The 7500-nt window shown below is 39.7% G+C and overlaps 1 long non-coding RNA gene and 2 pseudogenes across 2 annotated transcripts in view; 2 read left to right on the top strand and 1 right to left on the bottom strand.

Moving 5' to 3' along the window:
- LOC138022383 (uncharacterized) overlaps positions 1-7500 on the bottom strand; it is a 56677-nt gene that overhangs the window by 45151 nt on the left and 4026 nt on the right. The window lies entirely within an intron of this gene.
- On the top strand, positions 287-2144 carry LOC138018871 (piggyBac transposable element-derived protein 4-like; annotated as a pseudogene).
- Positions 3773-6120, top strand: LOC138018870 (uncharacterized; annotated as a pseudogene).

The following is a 7500-nucleotide window of genomic DNA, read 5'->3' as shown; positions in this document are numbered from 1 at the left end:
TGGAAACAGTGTCTGGTGAAAAGGTTGAATTCCAAATTCTAATCCCTGTCAGAAAAGGGATTAACCCTTAACGTACTAACTGGACATATGTGTCCAGAAAAATACAGCCTTACTTCCGCTGAGCCCCAAACTAATTCTTTGGGGCCTGGGAACTTATGGTTCATTTACGTGAAGCTTACACGAAGAGTTTTTCCAATTTTTTAAAGATTTGGTCGAATTTGGCTTGTTTTTAACGAAATTATCAAGGTTTTTTTTGTAGCATAGCGTATACGAGGGCAATTTAAAAATGGCGGCGGCGAGAAATGATTCTACATCAGATCTTGACCCTACAAATGGTTGAAGTGGTGTAAATATTCAGTTCGTTGACGAAGACGATTTGCCTTTGGCACATGTTATGGAACACCGTGTCTCTGACGATGAGTTTTACTCGGACGAGTCAGGATCTAGCCAAGAAGATTCGGATGAACCAACAACTGACGAGGGCACAGACGAGGAATTGGATGAGGATATCGAGGAACAAGACTGGTCTGAGGAGCGCAACCGTAGACAAGACGTAGAATTTCAAGAAGAGGTTGGAATAACTGTTGGTTCTGAAAACCTCCAATCTTGCCCAGATTTTTTTTTCACTGTTTATCACTGAAGAGGTATGGCAATTGTTGGTCGAACAAACTAATTTATATGCAGAACAGAAAAGGGGCCCTGGAGAATCTTCTGTGTGGTATTCAGTCACAACAGATGAAATGAAAGGTTGGGTTAGCCTATATCTAAACATGGGTTTAGTTAATAAGCCAAACCTTAGTTCTTACTGGAGCACAGATGTCGTGCTTGGCACTCCATTTTTCCCTAGCATAATGGCCAGGGATCGCTTCCTTCAGATTTTGCGATACTTGCATTTTGCAGACAACACCTTAGCACCCAGGGCTGACTCAGCTGATTACGATAAGTTGTGCAAGATCCAGCCATTCTTGGACTTAATAATACCTAGTTTTCAGCAAGTGTATAAGCCTACAAGGCAACTAGCCATTGATGAAACTTTGATAAAGTTCAAAGGAAAAGTGCACTTCAGACAGTTCCTTCCAATCAAGCCGGGAAAATTTGGAATTAAAACTTTTACGTTGGCAGAATCTACTAGTGGTTATTTATTAAGTAGTAAAATTTATACTGGTAAGGAAGGCAATGCTGTCCAGAAAGATTTGGGGAGAAAAGCAGTGATGTCAGTAATTGAACCCTATTTAGACATGGGATATTATGTTTTCATGGATAATTATTATACATCTGTGACACTGTTTGAAGAACTTGAGGAAAGGAAAACTTTGGCATGTGGGACAGTAAGATCCAACAGGCAAGGCCTACCCAAAGAAATTTGTGATGTAAAAGAAAAGAAGGTCAAACAGCTTAAACGGGGAGAGAGTTTGTATAGGCAAAAAGGAAATGTCACTTGCGTGACATGGCGTGACAGAAAACCAGTAAGTGTTTTGGCTACTACTCCAATAGCAAGAACAGATGAGGGTTTTGTTGAGCGCTCTATTAAAGTCAATGGCAAATGGGAAAAGAAGGATTTTGCTCGACCAGGTGTTGTTCACCTTTATAATACTTATATGGGTGGTGTCGATTTGTCAGACCAAAGGGTTGTTTCATATGCCCGACTCGTGAAGGGAGTGGTTTGGTACTACAAGGTATTCCTCTACATGTTGGAAGTGTGCTTATCAAATGCACATATTTTGCATACTAAATCCCCTGATCATGCCAGCATTACCAGTCTAGAGTTCAGGAAGTCAGTGATAAATTCTTTAGTTGAAGGCAAGTGCTTCAGGAGAGATACCGGATTGTATCCAATCGCAGCTGCTATCCCACACATCAGGTTCAACCGTGACCATTTTCATCACCTCATAAGTCATGGCACTAGATCTACATGCAAAGTCCACATTCAAGAAGTGAAAACTACATACACCTGTGCAATTTGTGGAGTTAGGATGTGCCCAGAACCATGTTTTCTAAGGTACCACACATTACAGGACTATTACTTTGATGATAACCGCTACAATGGTCCCAGAAGACTGAAAGAAGGAGAAGGGAGGCCATTTCAAAGGGAGGAAGAGAGCACTGCAAAATTAAACATTGTTATAGGGTCTGTAGTGATGTAGTTAAGTCAGACTTGCAAAATAGTAATGAATTGAATGAGTTGATTGAGATTGACTTGAACTGTTTCTCTTGTCAAAATTTGCATCTTTTTACTATTATAGAGACAATTAAGCTGGTTAATTAAGTGCTGATTTGCAAACTGTCTTCTAGAAGGATGCCTTTGCAACCTTTTATCTTTTGAAATCTGGCTTATGAAACACGATTTGGTGAAATACGTTTGATGCAGATGTATTTTTTTTCAGTTAACATCTGATATGTTAATATCTCTTGAATATTTACTTAATTATGCAAATTTATGCGTTTCGGAAAGTCACGTGATTTAATGTATCCCATGACCAGTTATCTCATATGAAGGGAAATTTTATGCTCTTTATAAATATATATGGTTTTTTTGTAATGTTTTTGCCTGACAAACATTTCAAGTCATAGGGCCTATGTTATTAAAAAATAACCCCTATCCCCCTTAGTAGGCAAAGGGTTAAAGTCATGCTAACCTCTCAGAGGCTCAAACAGAATCTGTTGAGTCGGGAATCACTAAGCTACTGCATAAAAAGATTATTGTGGCAGACAATCATGAAGATAGCGAGTACATTTCTTGAAACCTGTCGCATGATCTTAAATGCTAAGTCACTCAATAAAATAATCACACACCATTTCAAAATGGACACCAACGGACAGCTGTAAGCCTTACAAAACCAGGTTGTCACATGGCATCCACTGATTTCAAGGATGCATATTACTCTAGCCCCATACTCCCGTATTATCAAATATATGAGATTTTGCTGGAGGGGGCAATTGTGTAAGTTTACATGTTTTCCTAAGGGCTTGGCACCATGTCTAAGAAAATTTACCAAATTGTTGAAGCCTGTGTTTTCACACCTAAGACAACAATGTCATGTCCCAGTCACAGTGATATAGATGATACAAATGTACTTGGCTTTCAGCAAATGACTATGATACATGTATGCATCAACAATACTGTAGCAACATTTTTCTTTTAGAGAGACTTGGATTTGTTGTACATGTACATCCACAAAAATATGTTCTAATCCCTATTGAGAGAGTTATATAACGGCCCTGTATATGGCGTTCACCTTGTGTACAACGGTCACTGAACAACTTCCCAAAAATCATGCCTTATATTTACTGTTAAGCTGACCTGCATATAGTGGTCACCTGTACATAACTGTCGCAGTAACCTTTTACACTTCCTGAATCCACAATTTCATTGTCTTTTACCTGTATATGACGGTCACGGAATTGGGATACGATTAACGAATAATGACAAGCTGCTTCATTCATCAGCTTGTTAAATAGGAGCCACCAAGGCATGGGGTCTCACAAAAATACAACTACTATAAGTACTAAACACATTTCATCGCCTACATCCGACACATGCTTGCGACAGATAACATTAAAGTGCCATTGCTTTCAAACAATAATTACTGTGACTGTAACAACACAACCGTACCACACTGTTGTTCATTTCCGTCGTAGTTCTTTGATTATAAGACTGTACTGTACTTATCAAGTTGACAGCCACTGTGTTACAGACCAAGACAGTGCTCCATATTTCTCTTCTATCAGCTTCCCATGCAGCCACTCACAGGAGAAAGCGTCACCCTCAAAAATGTATTCACACAGAACCTCAAGACCAAAACCACCTCCTTTGTTAACTCACTCCCCCTTTATGATCACTTTCTCACAGCTGGTTTGCCTCTTCAAAGACCTGGTTAACCAATTAGCCATTAACTTAGGTACACGGCCTATGACCTCTAATTCTTTGTTCAAGATATTTGGAGGACAGTCGACAGTTCGTTCTGTCTGTTCTGTCGGCTACAGCATTCACGTCCTTCTCATTTGTCAGCTCATGCATTAGCTTATAAAAATCTCCCAGTATTGCTTCTCAGCCAGCCTGCTATTCATGGTATCCCCTGTTGAACTAATTCACTTTTAAGTATTCATTGACCTGTTGTGAGGTCTCCTCTCCTTTTGATAATTATTACTATTAGTAATATTAATATTTTTGCATCTTCCATTCAAGTCTACAACAGGAGCATTCCACAATCAAATTCTCAGGAAATTGAACTATTTTGTTGTCTGTAACCGCAATACATACACCACTCTGTGCCTCATCAGAAGACCAGATTGATGTATGCCAGGGATTTATCGAAGGATCAAATCCCAACTGGAGGAAGGAGGTCTGGAACAATCTCTTTGATGACGAAGAGAAACGGAAGGGAGGCAGCGATGCAGCAGACGTTGACCTTGATGAATATTACGAGCCGGGACTCAAGGAACCAGCTGTCAAGACAGTAGCATAGGCAGTCAGGCTTGCAGAGGAGCTGAAAGACTTTGCCCAGTACTATGGACATGAAGAACGTTCTTTCGCACTGAGTAAAGTCAATGCCATACTACATGAAATCAAGCTTCGAGCTCCAAAATAACAAAAAAACAATAACCAATTTCTTTTTCTTTTCGAAGTCCATATTGTTACATTAAAAGCTTTTCCTACCAGGAAACTCAGATCAAAGTATACTACACCCCCCTTAAAGTACACCAAGGTGATTTTTGGGCATTTTTATCATATTTAATGTGTTTCTGTTCAAATTGTTGGCAATAAATGTATTGAGTGACTTTCTACTTGAGGAGGCAGTTAACCCTAAATTTTGAAGAAAACTTAATTGACTGCCTAATTTGAAAAGAAGGTTGTGAAGGGAGTTCATTATATTGGTTTTTTAACTCCGAAACGTTTTTGGAATATTTTTCGAAAAGCCAGCCAAAATTTTAATTTTAATTAATGACAGTCATTAGAATTGGTCTTAGTTACCATTGTTTATGACTGGTTGATTTTGGTTGCTATGGGGTTTTTCGTCACGGTTTTCCAAAAACTTTTGATCGTGAAGAGAAAGCACATGGCTTCAAGCTACAAGATGCTGAGTTACTATCCCAATGTATTAGCAAATAAGCTATTTGTAGCTCATGCCGAAATCCAAAATCAAGACTCCAGCTTTTTTAAGACAGCTCCACCAGAGACGGCCTTGCTGAATTATCTTTATTTCAAATGTTCATTTCGTCATACTATCACTGCTTTGCAAACAAGTAAGAGGCTTGGTGGGAAGGGTGGTGGAGCCTATGAAGTGAACAGGATGTCTTTCTTGTCTTCTTACCAGTGGGATTGTGCTGGCCTGGCGAAGTTCTGTGCAGGTATGGAACTTCCACCTCCAGTTACCAAGAAGGCATACAACCAAAATATGAAACAAATAGAAAGGATAGCCACCAATGATGTTGAGAAACTGATGTGCGAAGCAGCAGAAAGGCTTAGCCAGTTAGTCTCTAATGAGGGTGAAGAAAGCATGGTTGATATCGATGGCCATTCAATTGCTAAAGTTGCTGTTTCCACGTATGGAACTTGGCAGAAAAGGGGGCACAGCTGTAAGATTGGTATGGTATTTGCCATGTCAGTAAAGATGTTTACAGGGGCAAACCCAGAACCAGAATGAAAGTGTCAATGGGCAGCTGTGGTCAAGACGCCCCAAGAGCCGATACTGCAGAAAGAGGCGTGTGGTGATAGCAGTTTGTGAAACTGTAGGGGTATTCAACACAGGAGCTTCTAGAGAGGCAGCTTTGAAGTCTTGTGGAATTTCTCTTGGAAGGAATATGCTGAAAGCCTTGAGAAGGGAGGAGCAGGTCAGAATTGCCTCTGCAGCTCACAAGATCAGCTCCAAGTATCGAAAGCGGAGGCAGATAATATGGTCAAACAGGAAATCAAGGGCTGAGAAGCTGGCTTTTCAGGCTGGAGCATTTGGCACAAGTTCCAAACCAGAGGCAGATAAGAAGAAACAAAAGAAAAAGACCCTCAGAAAAAAGTCACCAACAGCCGCTTTGCCTGCGGAGACTGCCACGAATGGAATTAATGTGGTGCTTGTGGTCCCAGATTTTGAGTTTATTGCTACAGAAAGAACTGAGCAAAAGTGATGCATTGAAATCAGTCTGGTAACAACTTTGGTGGAGAGAACAGTCAGTCACACATCAAATATGGACATGCCGGACTACTTGTATCCATTTAGATTATGCTTGGTGTCTTCTTTATAAGGATATAGTGTTAAATTACTGTTTGTACAACTTTATCTTGCATTTTCCCAGATTTACAGGTATTTCCTCTCTTAGTACTGAAACAGGCACAGTTGGCTTGCTTTTTAACTATTTTAGCTTAACTTTTTGGTGCTTGTTTCTGAAGTGATGTTCTATGCAATGAATTATGGATTTCTCAGTTAATCACAAACTGTCACTGTTGCCATGGAAACCATGCTTTTTGTGCTGCGAATATCAAAGCCCTTAATTTGTTTAGAACGGTTGCTATGGTGATAGTTGGTTGCCAGGACACCAAAAGTACCTAAATTAATACTGCTGTTGACATTGCATGTATCTGACAAGTTTCATTATGTTTGGCCAGTTAAAAGACCCATTCAAAATGTATGGACCTCTTCATTATCAAACACTTGAAATGGAGAAATTCCTAGCCTTGAAAGATACAAAGGGAACTTTAATACATAATTGAACATATCAGACATAAACTGGTGGATCTCTCCCAAGGGCATATAATGTACATGAAATTAGCCAAGCAGACACCCAAGTAACAGTGACCACGGATGCATCTCTCATTGGTTGGGGAGCACATGTTGATCGTCAGTCAATGGGGTTGAACTGAACCCCAGAAGAAGCTAATTTATATATTTATGATTTAGAAATACTTGCTGTCCTGTTTATATCAAAGTCCCGACCAACTATCAGGAAAGAACATTAACTAACCTCATGGTTGATAACACAGCTGCTGTTGCCACCATTAACCAAAATGGGAACATCTCATTCCTTGGCAAACAATAACTAGTTACGGAGATAATTTATAACAATGGTGTATATTGAGCAGAAAGTTTGGCTCTCAGTTACACATATTCCTGGGAAATCAAGTACTGAAGACCGGTCATCAAGGAAGGAAACAGAGTGGTTTCTTCATAGGTCCCTCTACACGGATGTAATTAACCAACCGCTTTGGAATTAAGCCCACTATCAATCTACTTGCGTCTAGACATAATTTTCACGCTGAGAAATGTGTTTCATATAGACCTGATCCTGAGGCCTTCAGTCAATGCTTTTGACATCTTGTGGAAAGAAATAATCTTTTATGCATTCCCACCTTTCTGTATTATTCAAAGAGTGCTCTATTAAATATATATATAAATATATAGGGGGACGTTTAAGTGCAGCCATGCAGCTGCACTTTTCATTCATGGCATCTACAACCTCAGCAGAACAGATGTTGAATGCAACTGGAAGAAACACAAAGCAAACACACCA

The sequence above is a fragment of the Montipora capricornis genome, chromosome 10 (genome assembly GCF_036669925.1).
Source record: "Montipora capricornis isolate CH-2021 chromosome 10, ASM3666992v2, whole genome shotgun sequence".
Lineage (NCBI taxonomy): Eukaryota > Metazoa > Cnidaria > Anthozoa > Scleractinia > Acroporidae > Montipora > Montipora capricornis.
Note: the sequence above shows the minus strand (reverse complement) of the source record. Positions and strands in the feature narration are given on the sequence as shown.